This window comes from Apis mellifera, linkage group LG5 (assembly GCF_003254395.2).
Source record: "Apis mellifera strain DH4 linkage group LG5, Amel_HAv3.1, whole genome shotgun sequence".
NCBI lineage: Eukaryota > Metazoa > Arthropoda > Insecta > Hymenoptera > Apidae > Apis > Apis mellifera.
In genome coordinates, this window is record NC_037642.1 from 1,108,599 (window position 1) to 1,131,037 (window position 22,439).

A 22,439-nucleotide genomic window follows, 5' to 3' on the forward strand; every position below is an offset into this window, starting at 1 on the left:
TTGCCTAATGAAATAAGCGATAGTAGTCCGTCACTATGGATGAAACATACGAAATTAGTCCAGCAGTCAACATGTTAATTGCAAACTGTATTCCTGTGGGATGCAAAAATTTTGATGGAACCTGTATCTACGATTTTCAAAAAAAATTCTGAACTGATCTTTATGAATTTCTTTCGTGATAAATATAAAAAGTAAAAATATAAAATTTTGACGTATAATATACGTAATGAAATATAGAAGCAAAATTTTATTTTTGTTTTATGAATAAAGAAGAAAAATTGCTTTTATAATAATATTTAAACTGTTAAAAATCCGAATTTGACCGACAAATTTCTTAAGACATTTCGTGAATTTAAAAATTATTATTTTCAATTTTATTTTATTTAAGTTTTGTCCATTATTTCAATAATTTAAATTATTTTAACAAATAATATCGATGTAAATATTCAATTTGATTTTGGAATAGAACAAAGAAAATTATATTATGAATATTATTTTGCATATTTATTTTTAATTATATTAGAGAGAAAAATATAAGTTTTAAATAAAACTGGAATTAAAATCTGTAAAGAGAATCGAAGCTTTCGCGGAATTTTCAAGATAAATTTTCCAAAAATCTTTTTCATACTCAATTTTTATTTTTCCGCTCCATTTTGTTGTATAATTATCTGATGAAATCGTGAAACGAATTCCATGCGTTTCCTTCGCAAAAACCAGAACTCGGAAGTGCCGATGCTGAAGTTACAACCAGACGTGACTAAATTTTTCATCGGTGATCTTTTATTCTAGTCGCAACGGATTATGAGACTACGACTTCTCGCGGTAATAACTTTTTTAAAAGGTTTTCATGCCTGAAAATTCGTTTCACGGCCAGTCACCGATGCATGCGCATTAAAAATGGATCCTCCCCTCCGCCAGTCGGAGGAGAGATTTAAAACGACAATTTCCGCCTCGATGGGCTCGACGTCTTGTTTCGTCTTTATTTCTTCTCCTTCTTTCTATTTTTTTTTTTTTTTTTTGAAGAGATAATTTCTTTTTGTTAACGTAGCAAACATATATCTCCTTCATTTTCTTTTTAATTTTTTTCTCTTACCTTTTTTCTCCCCCCCTCTTCCCTCCCCTCCCCTTCTTCTCCTTTTTACCGTGAAACGTCTCGTTGAATGTGTAGCGAGCAGTTCGGTCGCACGGTAGCGTGGTCCTCCTGTTTAAATACATATCTTTCTTGCACGGCTACCAAAGAAGGGCTTGAAATTTGCATAATAGTTGGGAATTTGCATAATGGAAAAGAATGTATAATAGAGAGTAGCGAGAGCACGTGTGCATTTAGGACGGTCTGCCTGCCGAGAGGAGACTCTCTGATGATAATGAAGCTAACCGAAACTACGTCGTTTAATTAATTAATAATGTTATCGTAATTTTGAAAAAAGGACGTGTCTAAAAAGGAAGATTGGTTGAGCCGAGCGTTGTCGTAATAGGATGCCATATCCTCGCAAATTGAAATAGAACTTATTTTTTTTGCATTTTCGAATTTGCCTTTATTCTTTTGGCTTTTATATTGGCTTTCTGTGATATCATTATTTGTAGATTTAATTGAAAAAAAAAAAACTTTTGAAACGTCACAATTTTTAATAATAGATTTATTGAAGTTTTGTTTTTTCATTTTGTATTTTATTATTAAGAAATAATAATTTGTATTGTTTCTATTTAATTACTTTTTATTTTTTTTAAATATTATTAAATAATAATATTATTTTCATAATAATTTTCAAATTTTCAATAAATATCCAAAAATTTTGAAAAGAATCCTTTCAATTTAAACACAAATATATTATTTTTATATTATACGAATCAGATTTATTTTATGTTATTAAAGAAAACTTATTTGTAATTTGTTTAAATCAAACTAAATTATTTTTATTATCATTGCGGATAAAAATAAATAAAAAAAAAGATTCCAAGATTATTATTATATTTTTTTTTTGTATATATGAAAAGTTATTTTTTTATTATGTCATGTTTTAATCAACGTTAAAAGTTCGACACTATAACATTATTATTGAAATGTCTTAAAAATAGAAAATTTAAATTTAAATTGTAAATGTAAAACGATATTTAATAAATGAATTCACTGCAATATTTGTTGATTTACAAATAATTACTTTCTATTAAATTATTCCAATCAATCCAAAAAAAATTTTCTCTCTCTTACCAATTCCAATTATTTCATTAAATTAAAACAATAATTTCAAACACTCTGTTCTTACTTAATTACCCTCACTTTTGACTATCATAAAAGAATTATTTGCACGAAATTTCTTACGCTTCCAACAACAAAAAAATTCCCAAAATTTCGAAACGATTGTTTCAACGTGTCCAGACTACTGTTTTCTAATTCTGGATTTATTTTTCATTCGAAAAGATCAAAACAAAGCTTAAAAACCACACGCGCGTGTCCGTGACGCAAGATTTACGGCAGTATGTTTTTTTCGCCCCTTTTCTTTTTTTTTTCTTTTTTTTTTTTTTTGCCAAAAACCATCCAAAGCGTAACGAAATGTTTGTACACCGCGAGCCGAGAACTTGTATTTATTTTGTTGCTCTGTTATTTCGTGGAAGTTATTTCGCGGATCATTGATTCACGTACGGATCGGCGCCGCCTCCAAGATGTTGTTCACCGGAAACTATGCTTCGGAAATGTCAGTCTCGTTGATTAGTGATCGTATTTTGGCCTGTACCTGTGCACGCGTCGACGCGGATGTTACACTCGCGTGTCTGCACTTGCGCGTGTGCGTGTGCAGCTATTTTAACACGTACACACACGTAAATTGAACATGAGCGAGTTCACCTCACCTCCTCCACGTTTCTCCTTCTCCTCCGATTCGGCGGAGGACTTAAGGGAGGAAGGTGGTGGTGTATTTGTCTGCCAGGTACCCCGCCCATCTCGTTTATGCGCTCTGCCTGACTCAGCAAGCCCATAAAAGCCCTTCTTATACGCGAAAAACGATTTCTCGCGAAGGATCTTGTTTGCTGCCAATATTATTCCTATCAAATCTCTCTTTCTGACGATGGCTGTCTGCCGTTAGATTCTGCCGTCGTGGTTTAGAGATTTTATTTCACGTGTATATATACGAGATGTGTGTATGCATAAGTACACGTATTCTAATAATAATTATTTTATATTATATTATATAAATGGATATGTATACTGTTTTACGTATATTATTAATTAATTGCACGTGTATTTAATTGTATGTTCATTGGTATTTTAATTCGTGTCATTTTGATTTATAAATTAGGATTTTATAAATTTTGATTGAAAAATAAATTCTATGTTAAATTCAATGAATTCTATGTTTTGATATTTAAAAATGATATATTTAAATTTTTTAGTTAATCAATTTTCTTCTTAAATTAAATCGAAGAATTGCAGAATTCGAGAATTGCAGAACTCGCAATGAAATATTTATTAAATTTATTTATATTTATTATATTTGTTATTTACATACAATATCAATCGTTTCGAAAAGATGCCTTGAGAATGAGAATATAATGAGAATTTATTCTCTGAGTAAATCGATTATTAGCAAAAAATATAAATATATATATATTTTTGTAAAGAAATAGAGAATTTGTTAATATTTTAATTTATTTTTATATCACAATCTTGAAAATTGAATGTTCTAAAACTTTCATGAATTAAAATAAGTGTGTATTAATATATGTGTATATACATACATACATATATACATATACATACATATATTATAATATATACAAATAAAATGTACCAAGTAAGTATATGAAATTTGTATATATATGTATTCAAAATTATACGATCTCTAATTTAGAGCATATCACGTTAAGTGAGAACTTGCTTTTCCTATTAGAATTTTAGAGTTTGGATGCTTTCTGATGAATATTTTGTGATAATAACTGACGTAGGAATAATATTTAAATAATTTTGAATAGATATGTTTGATTTTAATTAAATATTTCATTAAAATTTAACCTATTATTTATATAATGAATTTATAATATCATTATTGCTATTTTAATATGACTTAATTCAATACAAAACAAATCAATACAAATATGTTATTAAGTAAGAAAAATAAATTCAAATTATAAATTATTTAAGATTAAAGTTCGAATATTTTAGATCTTAAAAGATTTATAAAAGAATCAATAATTTTAATTTTCTGACAATTTATAAGTCCTTTTTTCACAGTATTTTGTTTCATATTTTTATTTATCAAGATACAATTTTTAAAATTATGATTCACATTTTAAAAATCCAATAAAATTGCGCACTTTAATAATGTTAGTTTTATCAAATTCATTTTTTTTAACTTAGTTGAAATACAATCTTCAAATCAATCAAATCTTAATGTTCAGTCATTGTATCATTTTATATGCAATCTTAACACAGTATTTTTTTCAAAAGTTTCATTATATATATATTAAAAAAAAATTTATAGCAAAATAAATCAAATCTTCAATTGAAATTTCGTAAGAAAATTTCCATTTGTATCATCGATCTATTTTTTTCTTTCATCTTGTATGCATTTTCGACGTCATTTACCCTCAGTCGGCATAGGAAATAAATATTATACCGATTGATGATCGGTTTCATTCATTTCCAGTCAAAATCATATAATGTGAAAAAACTTTAAGAAATTTAATTGAAACAAATGCATAATAAATCACGTTTATCCTTTTCTATACGTATATCGATACATCGTTCAGAATTATATGATCAAAACATCCGCAGCACCGTGCGAGATGGCACAGCTGACAAGGACACGATAACCGATTACGAAAAGCTTTCGTACTCTTTCACTCCCTGTCCGACTACTTTCACGTAATCCCGCGACTTCGGCGAAAAAATAATATTATTCGAAAGGAGCGTGGCAAAGTTGTTCGTGGCCATGGGAAAGTTAGCACGCGACTGTGACAAAGTTACTTTCGCATTATCCTTTGTCCGCAGTTCCTGTCCACCGCGTGGAGCAAGTTTCACCGATAAAGAAGCTCGGCGGTTCTGCTTCCAGTGTTATGGGGATAACACAAAGCGTGTTCTTAATAACACGGTACTCGTTGCTTTTATGAAGCCGCCTCCAAGTCTGCCCCGTTACACTTTGGACTTTTATCGGTCACTCATTTATACACGACTTTTCTCGGTGGTAACATGGGCTAATACGTGTTCAGAAAGATCTATACGTGCCGTTTCTTGTTTCGCGTGAGGTTAGGGTCAATCGAGTGCAACACGTGTACTCGCTTTTGATGGTTATGTGTGCTCCGTTTGTCAGTGTCGTGTATCGTCTCATTTTATTTCATGTCATGTTATAGGGATAATATAATGGTTAAGTGAGAAAGTTTTGTGTAAGTCATAAGTTGGTGGTATAATAACTAGATAAAATAATATACGATTAGATAAACAATTTCAAATGGCTCGTATATTAGTGTCTGTGATAAATTTATTTTCTAAGGATTTGGTATTCTATGTTCGCGAAATATTTTATATTTATCTGAACTTAGAAATCAATATAGAAATTAAGCGGTTGTAGTTAGACTTAAGTTAGACAATTTGTATTTTCAGTTTGTATTATATGGATTTAAAGAAGATATAAATGTTACTATTTGGGGAAAAATATTTCCTATACTTTTGAAATAAAGTTTTGATTTGCAATTTATGAGTGTACATATTATTAAACAATTTAATAAATTTATTAGTATTAGGTAATATTTAGAAATAGAAAATATTATTTAAAGATAAATTTTCAACAATTTTCTTTAAAAAAATATAAAATACTAATAGATCACACTGTTTTATATCAAATTCAAATGATTGAAAATTTCTCATATTAAAAATGATTTATTTAACTTTAATTAATATTAATAAATATTAATTTAATAATAATTAATTAATTTAATATTAATAAACAATAATAAACATTTTCATAAATATGATATAATGTTACCTGTTTGTATTTACATAACAATTTAAATTGGAATAATAAAAAAAAATATTTATTGAGGTTATGAATTTAGTTTAGTTTTGAAAATCAGGTTAAATCATAAAATTTATAAGCATGATTATCGAGTTTGAATTATTGAAACTCAAGATTATTTAAAAGTTATGTTATTGAAGTCGTATTATTGGCTTTCAAAGTTTTTTGAGGTCAACATTATTTATTTATTGGCTTTCATTCGAAAATTACAAACGTTCAAGATCATATCATTGGTTCTTAGACTTATATAACTTTAGAATAATAGTCTAAATAAATATTTGAATGATTATTGCTGCATTCCTTGTAGTAGCATAAGATCAAACGTGAATGTAATATTACTTTAATAACTTTTCAATGTTGTTCATCTTTTAGATAAATATCGAAAATATAGAAAATATCGAAAATTAGTTGCAAAAATATTCGTAGAAAGAAATTCATATAATTTGAAAAAATCTAAATTTAATGAAAATTTTTGTGTATATAGAACATGATGGATTATACTAATATGAATATCAATTTCAATCAATTTAGTTGAAATCTTTATTGAAGAAGTATGTTTATTTTGTTAAAAATAATGCAACGCTAGAAACCAACGAATAATTGATTTCAATTGTTTAACAAATAATTACAGTCGCGTATTCTATAATATTTTTAACAATAAACGCATGATTAGATTATTTTCAAATCAATATCCTTTATTTAAGATTTTCTCGATGAGTCCAAATTTGAAACGCTTTAACGGATTAATAAAAAATTACTCCATAAAAATATTTTTATGCCCACTGTATCAAGTATCGATAATTACGAATTTATATTTCAAAACATATTGGATATCTTTCACCAAGAAGCCGAAAGATGATCGATCACGAGTATAAATTTCTCGATCAAAGCTAACGGATACAGAAGAAGAGGGGGAGAAGTAGAGGAAGAGGGGAAAACCATTGGGAAACTCTGCAGTGCACGAAGTTTCACTAAAATGTGGTAAAAGCTTATAATACTGAAGGCTGTACAGGGAATTGGAGGAACGTGGAGGTGGGTAGGTAGTTGCGATTGGTTATAAGCCACTGGTGAACTCGGATTGAAGAGTTGACATTAATTGGACCGTCTTGACAACTTTCATTCATCCCCTAACAAGCTACATCCTTCTCCATCCGTATTACCGGTTATCTCTTCCGCTGATCGTAAATTCGTCCTCGTCGGGATGGTCCAATATCCACAGAAAAATATATCGAACACCGGTTGGAACACCGGTATACCGTAGTTTGTCGTTCGAATTATCAAAGACCGTTCGTTTGCGTCAACGATGATATTTAATTTTCGCGTATCGCGAAACGCAAACATTTTCGTACGTTGCCCGATATTTCGAATACGTGTACTTTTCCTGTTTACTTTACGTAACCTCCCCCCCCCCTCCTGTTGCCTAATGAGTAATTAAGAGATAGGATACTGAACGGGAAATTTGATATAGAAGAGATTGGTACTGTTTTTCTTCTTTCTTTTTTTTTTTTTTTTTTTTTTTTTTTAAATGTAAACAGCCTTTTCACATTATCCCATTTTCGTCGTCCGATTGAAAATGAATGTCGGCCGATTATCGATTATCGGTAATGCTTGTTTTCTACACTGTTGTGCCGATTACGTGTGTAATCGACTGGCATTAAAAATAAATGGTGAAAGAAAGGGGAAGGAAAAAAAAGATAAGATAATGACGTGGAAATGAATATTATATTAATAATGAAAATTTGACAGAAAAAAGTATAAATTAATACAATTTGTGACGATACGATGCATGGAAAGAAAGTTTTATATTTGCTATTGCATTTTAATATTTAGATAACTATTACATTTATTTTGTAATTCATTTTGTTCCATGATTATATATAAAAATTGATTATTTATTTTTAGAATATTATTATAATGCTATGATGGAATTTAAGTTTAGTGATTTTCAATTTTATACGGTTTAAAATTTAAAATTAAAATTTAATTCTTTTTTTTTTTCTGATTTATTTTCTTTCTACGTTACTTTTTTGATTAAATTTATTTTTTTTTATAGAATCTAAAAAATTTCTTTCTAAAATAAATTTGATCTATATAATATGTTAATTATATAAATATTTTTTTTACTTAATATAAAATTAAAATTTTTTTATATTTCCATTAATAGATTTTTAAATTTAATCACATTGTTATACATTTTACTTATTATATATGTGAGAATCAAAATCAACTCAAAATTATCATATTACAAATCACTGAATTCTTTTTGTCATTAATAGCAACAAGAAGATATTAAAAAAAAAAATAATGATCTTGAAAAGATCACTTTAATATTATAACAAAAATTAAGTAAGATAAAAAATCAAATTGTATTCATCACTTAAAATGCTAAAATATATAATTCAATCAAAATGATTTTGATAATCAATATATTAATAACTAAGTCATTTAGATAATAGTTCTTACTGATTTACTCTATATATTTCAAGTTTAGATTTCTAGATTATTAGATTACCATGTTTCTAATAAATAGATTACGAATTTATATACAAAATTAAATTTTTGCGAACATCACTAAATAAATGAAGCTTAAATTTATTTTATCCCAAATTCCATAAAGCTTACTATATTTTAAATATTTTTTCTTACATGCCATATGCATTTTGTACAAATTTTTGTACACTTCAATTTTCTATAAATGAATAAATACCCATAATTTGCTAATAAAAAATTCAATAATAATTGAATTGTTACCAGATTTATTTCAACTCGAGGAAACCAGTTCCAGAACTATCGTGACAAGTTATAAATTAAATTTAATCTCGTCTTTTTTTTTTTCTTTTTTTAAATGAATAATCTTCCACGATCAAGTTACATCCAATTTCCACAATGTTTAACAAAATCAGTGAGACGAAAAATTTAGCCCTGCGTATAAAAGCACCATCCATGAATTATTGCTCCATCCAGAGGACTAGCGAGTTCATCGCTAAATACAGGCACAATTTTTCAGACGGCTCTCTCACACCTGCACTTCGCATTAATACACCATCCAGACAAAATTAATAGGAGATTCTAAATATCGTAAGCTCCCGTTAAATACAGCCGTTACGAAGTTATCTTTACAGGCTCGTTTATAAATAGCCGGTTGCAATTTACCGAGGCAGCTCGTTTAATTTTCGTAATTGCTGCAAAGCAAGGGACACGTTTCCATGGAGCAACTCCATCGGCGATACATAGCGCGGTGCGATCCATCTTTCCAACGAATCGATAAATGGTAGCTAACGGTTGTCGAGAACGCGATAGATGTCGGTTGAACTTTCGCGGAAATTTCGCACGTTTATTATACCGAGGTTTAATTCTGTATTATTGCTGACCTAACAAGTCAAATAGCGAGCAGAGCTGGAGGATTTTGCGGTAGGCGTGTGCCGCTCTGTGAGCTTTTCATTCTGTAAATTGGGATATTCGTAGAAAAATCGAGGAAAAACTTCCGCATTATTGAATTTGTGCAAGCGAAAAGATTGGCGTTACGCTTTTTAAAGTAAAACAATTTTTTTTAAGTCGGATCGCACGACATGAATTTTTTTTTTTTTTGAGAAAATGGAGGGATTATGTTATGTGATGACGACGTGTAAAAAAAGTGTTTAAAAAGTTGCTATTGATTATAAAGAGAACAATAACGGGCATTTTTAGTTTTTTTATCTGAGCTTTTGACGAGAAATATTTAAAAAGATATGTTTTATAATTTTAAAAATACATCTTATATTAATCATACACGTAAAAATTTCATCGAAATGGGTTAATCTTGCTGAGCTACAAAGGATTAAAAGTAATGAGAATCGCAATTTTTTTATGAATTTCGGTCTAAAATTTAAAGATTTTTATTATCTTACTTACTATCTACTTATCTAAAGATTTTAAATTATTTTTTTATTCTTCGATAGGTGTTTGTTTTTGCAATCAATCAATTTCAATTCAATTTTTCAGCACGTATATAAAATTATAAATCTCGTCAAGATTCTGATAAATTACGATTTATAAAAAAATTTTTTTCACATTGTTTAGTGAATCTTTTTAATTTCTCAAAAGAACTCAAATCATTCAATCCAATTTTAAAAAAATTATGTGTTTTATATGTGCCTATACTTTTTAGAGGCATGCGATTTTTCATATGAAATCTGTCAATCAATATTTTAATGATAATAGTCTTTTGTAAATAATCGAATCGAAAAATTAAAAAAAGAACGAATTATAAATGATACTATTAAAAGATTTAATTTTTGTGATTGTTGAATTTAATTGTAATTTATTGAAATCTATTAATTTCTATTAATTTCGGTTTTTTGACAAAAAGTTTTTTAGAAATTAATAATTAAATTCTGGATTTTTGTGCAAATACAAATTTTTTTTTTATATTATATTTTGTATATTTTACATAAATGACATTATTTATTTTTCTTCTAATATTAATTTTAATTGAATATTATAAATATAAATTAAATTTTTGATTACGATATAATATTGAAAACTGAAAAAATTAAATAATTTATTTGTAAAAAAAGATTTTTTGAGATATAAAAAATTTCTTATATTACAATTTTGCAATACTATTTTATATTTCTATAGTATATATTTTATATACTATATTTTATAATTTTATATAAATTTATATAATAAATTTAAACTTCTTTGGAATTTCTTATTTTATTCACTTCATTCAATTGATAATCTTCCAATATTTAAATCTTCTTTTTTTTAAAACAAAACAAACAAAGAATTAACAATTTATTTTACAAAATGCATATTTTACAAATTTTGTTTATTCATAATTTCTTATTAATACATTTTCCGTTAAAACTATTCACTTTCTGCGAAAACTTTATAATCCGCAAAATCTATTAGATAGTTTTCGGTTCGATAAATTCGAGGAAGTTTCGAAACAAGGATTGAGAAATTTTGATCGCAGAATGAAGGATTTCGGCTAAGCCTGGGAAACTCGTCGAGTTCCTCCTACTTTTCCTTCCTTGCAGCTCGATCGTCGCATTCAGTTTTGTCTCACCAGCCATGAACATGGAATGCAATGCCTTCGAGGATCTTCGAGGCCACCTGTGGTCCGAGATCAGCGTTTTTCTTTGTTTACCTTGCGATGCGATGCATCTAGTAAACGTGTTCACCAACATTTGCGTAGTGGAACTTCATTCAGTATTCTTCAACGACAACTCATTCTCTATGCAATAACGCATCACTTATTGCATATACATACTTATACAGGGTAAACAAAATAACTTGATCACTTTATTATGTCATAAATATTTTATTTTTTATAATATTAAAAAAATGTTTTTAAATAAAAATTGATTGGTATTATGAAGCAGTATTTCTCAAATTTCTTGAATCAATACTATAATTTTTGGGATGAAAATTTTTATTCTTCTTCACTTGAAATGATAATATATTTTTTTTATATTTCTTATTGTAGTTTATTATTTATTTAAAAAGTATTTAAAGCAATTTTAATATTAACAAATGATTAACATTTCGATTTAATTAACTGTTATTAAAACGATGAATATGTAATGTTTTTTAATTTATTTTTTATTTGCATTAATCGATTTAATATTTATCATTTATAAATATTAAATATTTTTATGCTAATTAAAATCTTAATAAAATCTTCGTGATAAATTTGAGATATTTTTATATATTTTACATTTATATTATAACACGAGTTGAGAAACATTAGAATAAAGTGGAAGAGAGAGAAGAGAATAACTTGATATTAATAATTTTTTCGTAGTAAAAATTGTATATATGAAATTCAATTTTATTTTTTAAATGAAATTACATAAATTTAATAAATTAATATAACTGTTGTTTCAATAAAAAAGTAATAATTTATTTTCAAGAAAAAATTATTAGCTTACATGATATTATAATTTGTAAAATGAATTGAATTTTGTGAAAGTTATCATGAGAAATGAGAAAAATATGATTTTTTCTTTGTTGAAAAATAAATTAAATTTTTTTACAAGGAACGATATGTTACATCGATCAGTACACAAAGTTCATATGATTTCATTACAAAAAAATTATTAGATTAATTAAATTATACTGAAATTATATCCCTTTATTTATCATTTAATTTTTAATCTGAAATATTTTTTATTATCATTAGAATTAGATGAGATAATTTAATGACGATCATTTTATACATATACAACGACAAATTTTAACAAAGTTTTTTACAATTAGGTAAATTTTTCAAGTTTTGGAACAAATTAATTTTAACTCTTTGAATAAACTTATATTTGAATATGGAATAATAAACAAAAAATTAACTAAATCAAAATAACTTGTTAATAAATTAGATAAAGTTAATGCTTTTATCAGTATTATTAGATATCATTAGTGGTAAATTAATTTTATATCGTATGAAATAATATTCAATAAATTAATAAAATATATTTTAATAATGAATTACTTAATATTTTAATCAGTACAATTTGTATCATTCATTTATGTCAAATGAAAATAGATTTATGTTAACATATTTCTTCAATATTGCATATATATTATATAATAAAATAATCATAAATTTAGAAATTTAAAATTAATTTATACGCTTAATAAATATAATATAAAATAAATTTTTTTTAAATAAAAATATTCCATATTTTTATTTTAAAAAAATGTTAAAAAAACATTAACGCTTTCCTGTGTATAAAATTACAGTTAATATTCAACAATCACTTAAATATACTATTATATGTATCAAAAACATCAAACATAAATTTTTATTAATGCTTCATTCAATGTTAAATAAAATTTCTTTAATTTTTTAAATTTTTGCTTTTAAAAAAGATTTTATTATATTCGTATACAAAATAAATATTTTCCTTATTATGTACATGTTCGTTAATTATTAGCTGATAAAATTAAGATTTTTCAGATTAGTTTGAATTTACATCTATTAAAATGAAATTTTTTATAAAATTTAAGAATATTAGCACGCTATTAATTAGTTTTGATGACTATTCGTTCTTATTAATTTTTTTTAAAAAAAAGTTCAGAAGAATAAATGAATAATAAAGAAAATAATCACATAAGATAATAAGATAAGAACATAATTTGTATATTTTATTCCTTTATATGTGAATGCAATTATTTTATCTTAAATATTAAATTTCAATATTAAATATAGTAATATATAATTTTTTTTTCATTTTTATAAGGACAACAATTTATAGAATAAATCAAGAATTTTCATTATCCAATTTAGACACAGTAGATACTTTAGACATTTATTAAATTATCATAAACATTTTGTTCAATTCAAACAAATTTTATAAACAGCTAATAACCTTTGACGAAACAAAAATTTCTCAAGCTATATTTTCTATAGCACAATGCCGATCGACAATGTGTTTAACAAATAGCTGAACAACATCTATTACCAGCATCATCATAGCATATCCATTTTTTTTTTATAAGCATGTAACGATCGATGGTTTCGCACAGTGGCAATAATTGAGACACCGAAATTTAATTAACTGCACCATAAACAGATGGTAAAATTTCATTGATTATCCGGTATAATTATTTGACATTTCAAAATATGGTTAATTAAAGATCGTATTTGCTCGACGAACAGTTGAACATTTTCGATATCGGAAAGATGTAATTAACATGGGATATTCTGCTCGTTTACACACGTTGCCCCGATCGGAAAATTTGCGAAAATATATCTTTCCATATTTTCCTCCTTCTTTTCCTTTTCCTTCGAAATCGTTTCGTCGTTCTTTTGATCTCCTCGATGACGGAAAGTATTACGTGGCTCGATGCTCGAGAAACGAATAAATCTCCGAGCGGAGGTTTCAGAAAAATGAAATATCGTCAATGCAGAAAAGCGTTCTCTGACCTGAATTTTCTTCCCTTCTTCTCCTTTTCCCTCCCCCTTTTTGTCCTTTCCCCTTTTTCCTTTCGTTTTCGTACAGATGTTTTCTCAAGACTTCATTTTTCTTCGTTCAAGCGTATTCCGCGATTTCAATTCATACGTTACATACAGATCTTCAGTTGCTTTGTAACGTCGTTATAAAAAATGGAGAGAGAGAGCACACGTTGAAATTGCCATGTTTAAAATAAAAAAAATGATGATAAGTGTCAGAACGAATTTCATTTTCTATTGATCCGATTAATATGTAGCGAAAAGTTTTTCACAAATATTTGAATATATCGTTCATTATACATTTATTTAAAAAGAAAAAAGGAGAGAGAAAAGATTAAAATTTTTAAAATTATACTATTCTAAAAAATTCTTGATTGAAATTAAATTTTTACACCGCCAAGTATTTCTTTTGATTATTTTAATTTTAAATAAAAAAAACGAAAAAAATTATAACTACTTCTTTTAATAATTTTTCTTGTTAAATATAGTCAAATTTCATAAAAATTAACAATCAATATTATTCTGAAAGTAATGTAGCAGAGCAAATATTTTTATTGATTAATTTACAAATACAATTTTAATTTTTTATTTTTAGCCTGAAATATAAATCTGATAATGGTAAAAATCTTCATAGGAATCTTTCTATTGTAAAATAAAATTATAACTTGTGCAATTATTGCAATTAAAGGAACGTATTAAACCTTGCATTTTTTAATATTATAACCATAATCTTCTAAAATACATTTACCAATCAATCATCATTTAAAGAAGTCATTTAAGATAAAATCTCTCTCCTCATACGTACATTCGAAATTTTCTTCGCGCAAAGTCATCTTACAACATGCGTGGAATTTTCGCCGAATGAATTTTTTCACGGATCTTTTCACGGGCCGCGTTCTTAATTAAAGCAAGCCGACCTGAAAATGCGTTCAAATTATCCTCCTGGACCTTGAATCCCTCCCTGCTTTTTACTCGCTTACATCGAAAAGAGAGAGAGAAGAGAAAAGCAGAATATTTCTTTCAAACCAACCAGTTTCCTCCTCTCGAACCGACATGCATGTGTACGCGAGCTAATAACACAAAGAGAGAGAAAAAGACAAAGAGAGAGAGAGAGAGAGAGAGAGAAAGGAAAAGAGGGATACATTTACTTTACGAAAAGAAAAAACTATATTCTTTCATCTCGAAGAATTATCGAATAAAATAAAAGTGGAAAGATACACTTTTTTTATTTATCGTTTCTAATATCACGGAATATAAGCAACGATCGTATTATATTTAATAAAATAATTAATAAAATAATAATAATTTAATAAATAATAATAATTATAATTTAATAAATAATAATTTAATAAAATAATAATTTGCACGATATCGATTTTATTAACATTCCCGCCACATCTCTTTTTCTGTCTGCCATTTCTCGCCCTCGCCAATTTTCCACCCCCTCGATAGAGTCAATAAAAGGGACCATGGTTGGGAAGTCCTCGCGACATTTCGCTTCTAATTCGAGAATTCCAGAAAATCCTTTCCACGAAGCCAATCCAGCCTTATTCTTCTGCGGGCTCCACTCATATATATATATATATATATACACGTTGGAGGTGGTTCAAAGGGGGCATGTATATAGGTTTCTGAAAAGTTCTCACAATGTCGGCGATGGCCGGGCTCAAGATGCGCTCGAGAATTTAGCGATGGAAAAAGGAAAGCCGCGAATAGGGCGAAACTTGTGAGACGCGCGCTTCTTGGACGCCTCCTTCTCTCCTTTTCTCGCTTTATTCGGCCTCCTCTTTCTGTCTCTCTTTCTCTATTCTTCGTTTCTTCCTTTACCTTGGCTTTTTATCGCTTTTTCTTTCTATCAGGTGATTTCTTATAAAGGTAACCTTTAGTCGAGTCAGTGAAGGATTCCAAATACGTGTTTTCTTGGTTTTTTTTTTTTTTCATTAATAACTATTGTGCGTTATTATGTTAAGAGCAGTTACGTGAGGATGAGAGGTAATTAAGAGATAATTAACGGAAATTTTTCTTGGGAACAGATTAGGTTAGATCAGATTAGTTTTAATTAGGCTCTGGATAATTTGACTTCAAGGTAGTCAGATTAATAAAACTAGTCTAAAGTTCAATGCGAGCTATTAAGATTGTTTAAATTAGCTTTTATTTAATTTTGATTTGAGGTGAGAAACTTAAACTTGGAATTGACATTAATTAATTGATATCAAATATTTATCTAATTTCTAATTTCATGATTTATATTGGATTCGGTCGGGTTAGGTTAAGTTAAGATTAGTAACTTTTTAATAAACGATTGTCAAATAAAATATTCATAATTCAATGAATTGGTAAAAAATTATTTGGAGGATGATACTTTTTTATAAATATGTATCGAGTTATTCAAGTTTATAGTAGTTTTACCTGGTACAATTTTTGTCATCTGATGATTTATTTCACATCCTAAGCAATTATATATTTATATTATAAAATATAATAATAAAGTAAAATGTATCTTAATATTTAATCGTTATTTTTTATATGAAATAATAACAACTAAATCATAATAAATTTGTCAAATTTAATATGTATGATTACATTACTTATTTTAATTTGAACACAGAATTTCTACTTTACATGAGAATTGTGATGAAAATAACTAACTAATCATTGCTTAGAATTTTAAACAAAAATTTTGCGTTATTAAAAAATTCCTTTAATAAACTTTAATAAAACTAGTAATCTTTTCTTTTGACATTCTTTTAACGAATGTTCTAAAACATTGTTCTAACAACGAATTGTTATAAAAACAAAAAGAAATGAATGATTCTATCTAGTGAAGAACATGGACTTTAATATACTAAGAATTGAACATTAAGATACTACATGCAATTCGTTTTAAAACGGAGCTTCAATACTCCTCCTCCTTGCTGTTTTAGTCTGACTATAAGACTGACTTTTATCACTATCTCGCACGACCTTTCGATCTTACAATCTTGTTCACGTCCACCTTTCTTCGTTCACCACGCACTAGATACTCGTTTTACTTCTTTATTTGGATCGTACACTCGTGTTAGTTCGACAAACGTAGCCTCTCAGTTTAACGGAATTTCTGGGCGGTGTTAACTAACTGCTATATTGCTTTGGTAATGTTCGTTCCAATGATTTTTTGACAGTTGTAATCGTAATTTAATTTAATAAGGAAAGAATAGAGAAATAAATAATGTTCAATATTTACGTATTTATAATATAGGATGCTTATAGAATAGATTTTTTTCTTTTTAACAGGCTTAATTAATTTATTATTTGAAAAATGTAATAATTTGATAATAAATTATTTAAAAATCATTTATATAAATAATCATTTATTTAAAAATGTAAATCTTTTTTTCAAGTTTCATACGTTATATTCTCTGATAGTTAAATCTTTTTTCGTTTCTATATCGCATTATAGTTTTTTTATTGTTCTTTTAATATCGTAAAGTATTTTTACTTCCATGACCTTTTCATTGTAATTTAATTACGGTTATATGTATATTATAACTACCTACACTATCTACCCACTGTTATCATTACTATGAAAATCTAAATCTAAACGCCCACTTTTTAATTATTGTCATAACATTTTCAATAATTGATACGATTGATGATTAATTTCTAAAACTCGTTTAATTAAATTTATATGAAATATTTGGAAACAAAGTTTATTATTTCCAAATATTTCATATAAATTTAATTTTGTTGAATATCATTATTTTTTTTGTAAATCATAATAAGATTGTTTAGAAACAATAAATGATATCTTTAACAAAAGAATTGGTATCCTGACTTTTTTTTTTGGAAAGAAACACTTAAACTTAATTAACTTGAAAATTAATTTCAATAGGAAAACAGAAATCTTATGATCTGTTTTCACATTGAAATTATCATTCTGTAATCACATTATAGTTGCCACTATTTCGCGTAATGTGTAAAGTATATGCATTTAGATTCCGGAATTGAAAGATAGAAAAATTAGTCAGCAAAACGAATTTGATTTTCTCGATCAGTTTTCGAAAAATATTATTCGCAAATATATTGTATTTTCGTTATTTTCATCAATCAGCTTTCTAAGAAAGATATTTAAAAATCTTTAATTTTTCTCGAATAAATTTAAATTTTTTTGTACAAAATACTCATTAAATATTATTATACAAACTCTGTAATTGTTATGATTATATACAAATCTTATAAATTAAATAACAATAAGTTTGTTATGATTGCTTCAATTTCAAGTTTTATCTTAAACAAAAGCATATTTAAGTATCCAAATATAGTAACGTCCTGAGACAGATGATATAATATATAATTGGCATTCTATTATTCAAGACTGCTTTCCTTTTATAAAAATTCATCATATTCGTGTGATTTTGTCAATGAAAATAAAGCATGATACATAAAACAATCTTAAATTGATAATTTATTTCATTTTATTCTATCTTCCTTATTGTCATTATTTTTGTCATTCTGTTTCATTCATTATTAGTATTTAAATGTACATACAATTTATACAAAAATAAATGTATATGACATGCAAAAAACTACAAAGTATTTAAAATATAATTTACATTATGATATACTTCAAAAAAATATAAAACAAACTTTTAAATTATATTTTTATTCAATCGTTATTCAATACATGATACACCCGCAGTCTAATTATCATTTTTCATTCTTATTCAGTACACACTTTCTTTTTTTATCATCAGGAAAAAAGACTTGAAAAGGATTGCTTGAGTTAACCGAGCACACAGTCGTAAAACTCGATCACTTCATTGATTAACAATTGTAAATAGTTGGTACCCCTGCCATTTATAGAGAGAGAGACTGCTATATCGACATCACGATTGAAACGACATAATCAATCAAAGGAAGGCATAAAACTTTCCATTGAAAGTGCAGAGAGAGAGAGAGAGAGCTACTTTGATTAAACATCCACCGAAAAACACTTAAAACGTCAATTAATTCCTTTCTCTCTACAAAATTTACGAAGCTCGCACCCCAAAATAACAAGCAAGCCAGGAAAGACATTTAATTACCCCGAACCTTCTCTTGTCCATCAGCCCTATAAATTACCTTAAGTGTCTATTAACAACCAGCAGCAGGGAGAGAGCCGTAGAGAGTGGCCTGACGAATGTTGCCCAATGTCTGCCGAACTTCCATGCCCTTTTTTCGCGGCATTCATTCCACCAGATAAAATCGAGAAACGCGTCGGACAATCCGTGGATAAGGGAAAAGCTTATATTGGCAGTCCACAGTCTCAAATCAATCAGAGTTAAGCTCTTGTAACTAAGCATTTACGTTTCAATGATGTTGCAATGCGATTATGTTGCATGAATTAATCTCATAGAACGTCTATTCGCGGAGAAGGAAATCCTCGATCCGTATATAAGTCGTGCGCAACGTTTCGATCGATATTACGATCCTTTCACTTCGTATTTCGTTCGATCGTACTGGTCGGCATTAAATTATAATAGATTAGATAGACAACTCTTCAATTTTTTATTGTACTTTATTTACAATAGAAGTCTATCTTGCAAATTGTCAAAATTTTATGCAAAATCGATCTTTTATTGAAAATTATTGTCCAAAATCTAATCGATTTATATAAATTCGTAAAATCAGAGAAATGTAAAATATCGGATTGGAAATAATGCTTTGACCAGAATTGGATGCTAATGAACTGAAAAATTAATTAAAAAGTTAAAATTTCGAATAAAGTTATTTTACGACGAATAATATTTATTTTTATTTACTATTTATTATTTAATTGCGATTATTTGATATTTATTGAGATGACTTTATTTTTAATTTCAACAATTAAAATTTTGTTCTCTAAAAAATCTCTAGTTCTGATAAATCTCAAAGTTATATCAGTTGATATTGACTCGTAATAGAATTAATCTTTTATATTATATCCTATAATTTTCTAACAAGTATATATTATAATCAAAAATCATTCAAATTTAACAAGCGAACACGTATTATATTGAAAAGTTAGGAGAAAATATCCTAATATCCTAATAAAAAATAAAAACTGTATATTTTTCGACCAGCATGCAAACTAAGAAGAAGAATTTTATTTTTTATAAATATTATATTTTATTTTAATAACATTTTATCGTTCTTTTGTTCTTTGACATTGAGTAAGAGATGTTCTTTCATTCGTGATGTTATTCCTGTTGTTGAAAATTTAAAATAAAATTTGAGCTTTTTTGAAAACTTTTTTAAAGCTCTATCTTATTACTTGTTTATTTATGAGCAATTTAAAAATAATTGGAATTTTTCTAAAAATTTAAAAATAATTTAAATATTAATATATTTATCAGGATTAATCAATTTAATAGATTTAATATATAAATTTTTACTAAATCAAATAAGAAAAATTAGGAATTTATAAAAAAAATGTGGTTTATAAATAAATCAATCGTATTTTGACTTTGTATTTTGCTTTAAAACTTTATCGTTTATACACCATTTTTCTTTTACATTACTTTACCGTGATATTATTTTATCTTGATTTATAATAATATCTAAATTATTGGAAAAATATAAAATATGATTAGTATTTATTAATTTTGATATTTTGTTTAATCTTCATATTATTTAATAATATTTTTATAATTATAAATAATATATTTTATACTTATTTTTTGTATTTGTTTATGTCTATTATTTTACATTATTTTCATATATTATATAATTACATAAACAATAATATGCTTTACAAAAACTTTATAAAATCGTATCCTATTGAAAAGTTAGAAGAAAATATCCTAATATCCTAATAAAAAGTAAACCAAACCGTATATTTTTCGACCAGCATGCAAACTAAGAAGAAGAATTTTTGCGACCAATAAATTAATATCCGATAAATCCTCTTGTTCATTCATTGGACCGGTATGGATCGGTTCGAACAAGTTTCGAATACCTGAACCAGAAATTTTCACGAGTTCATTTCATTTCGAGCAAGGGTAGTTTCCTCCCCGATCAAAGAACGAACGAACCGCGCCCCTACGTCTTTCCTTTGTCCCTAAATATTAAGTTATAACTTTCCACGCTTATAACGCGGCCATGCTGCTCGATCGTAATGGCTCCTCTGCCTCTCAGTTATCGCGAAATATATACAGTTTTCTAAGCGGCGCCTGGAAACAACATCAAACCTCGAAACGTTTTATGGCCTCCTTCGAATTGTTCGAGAACATCTTTGGGGGAGGGTGTCGTATACGGTCTCCCCCACCCCTTCGTGTAACGATGGTATATAGAGTAGCGTGCGACTTTCTGCCAATTTTATCTCACTTTGGGAACGCGATGCGAACATCCATGAACGATAACGCGTAAGCCAGGGGATTCGAGCGAGAACACGGTTTTGGATTGTGTAGGCGTGCTAATCCTCCTGTGCGTGTATCACGTTGAGCCTCCGAATGTTATATGAAACTTGGTTATTTATGGCGCGTTATAATGCGCTCTTCGATATTAAGGAAGACAGAGAGAGAGAAAGAGAGAGAGAGAGAGAGAGGTCTTAAACTGCGTTTGAATATTGGATGGAAAAAATTAAGTATTGTGTTAGTTTCGGATTTATTTTTCTTGATATCTTTGCGATTTTTATCTTTCTAGATATTTTAGTATTATTTATTAATTTATTTTATGCGAACAGCTTGGTTTGTATTCCAACATATCACAGTTCATATATAAATGGAGGATTTTCCATGTACTCGCATCGTGAATAATCTCCTTATTGCTTCGAGAGAGCTGCAGAACTGACAGAAATTTACTTGGAAACGATATTTTGCTGGATTCGAATTTATAATAACGAGCCGTGAATGCATTATCGATTCTTATCGATCGTAATGTCGCACACGAAGACGACATTTTACACGTTTCGTCGGGAAATTATGAAAAGTCTTTTTTTCGAAATTTCTGTAGGAAAAGCGTAGGATTTCTCGCAGAGAAATTCTTTTGAAGGTAACCCGTGTGTCGTTGAACTTTCTGATATGACGTCTTCTGCAAAGTTCGGTTCTTGTTAAAACGAGATAGGTTCACGATGATTGTGTACAAGCAAATAAGAGAATATGCGCATATGCGGAAATAAAAAGTATGAACATCTCTTTGAAGAATTGTTTCAAAGCTGTCAAAGACGCTTCTTAGCGTCATCAGACTTTTGTCATCAGTGTTATGTAAAGTCGTCCGTGTTATCCTCTAGACTTTTTGTTTTTCCTCCTTGGATCATCACTTTCATCTTACTTCCCGATTTTACTTTGAACTTGTACATTATTACATATAGTATATACGCATAATGTTTCTACCACTTTTACATTTCTTGCACAAAAAAAATTTTCTCGAAAGAAAAAAAAAGAAGAAAAATAGAAAACACTTTTCTCTTTTCTTTATTGAACGCTTTACTTAAAATAATAATAATAATTCGTCTTAACCATTTCTTCAAGTATCTTTCTCTGTATGGGAAAAAGAGA

At 27.5% G+C, this 22,439-nt stretch overlaps 1 protein-coding gene across 1 annotated transcript in view; it reads left to right on the forward strand.

The window, feature by feature from the left end:
- The window catches only part of LOC408822, a 698,419-nt gene that overhangs the window by 56,535 nt on the left and 619,445 nt on the right, over positions 1 to 22,439 (forward strand). The window lies entirely within an intron of this gene.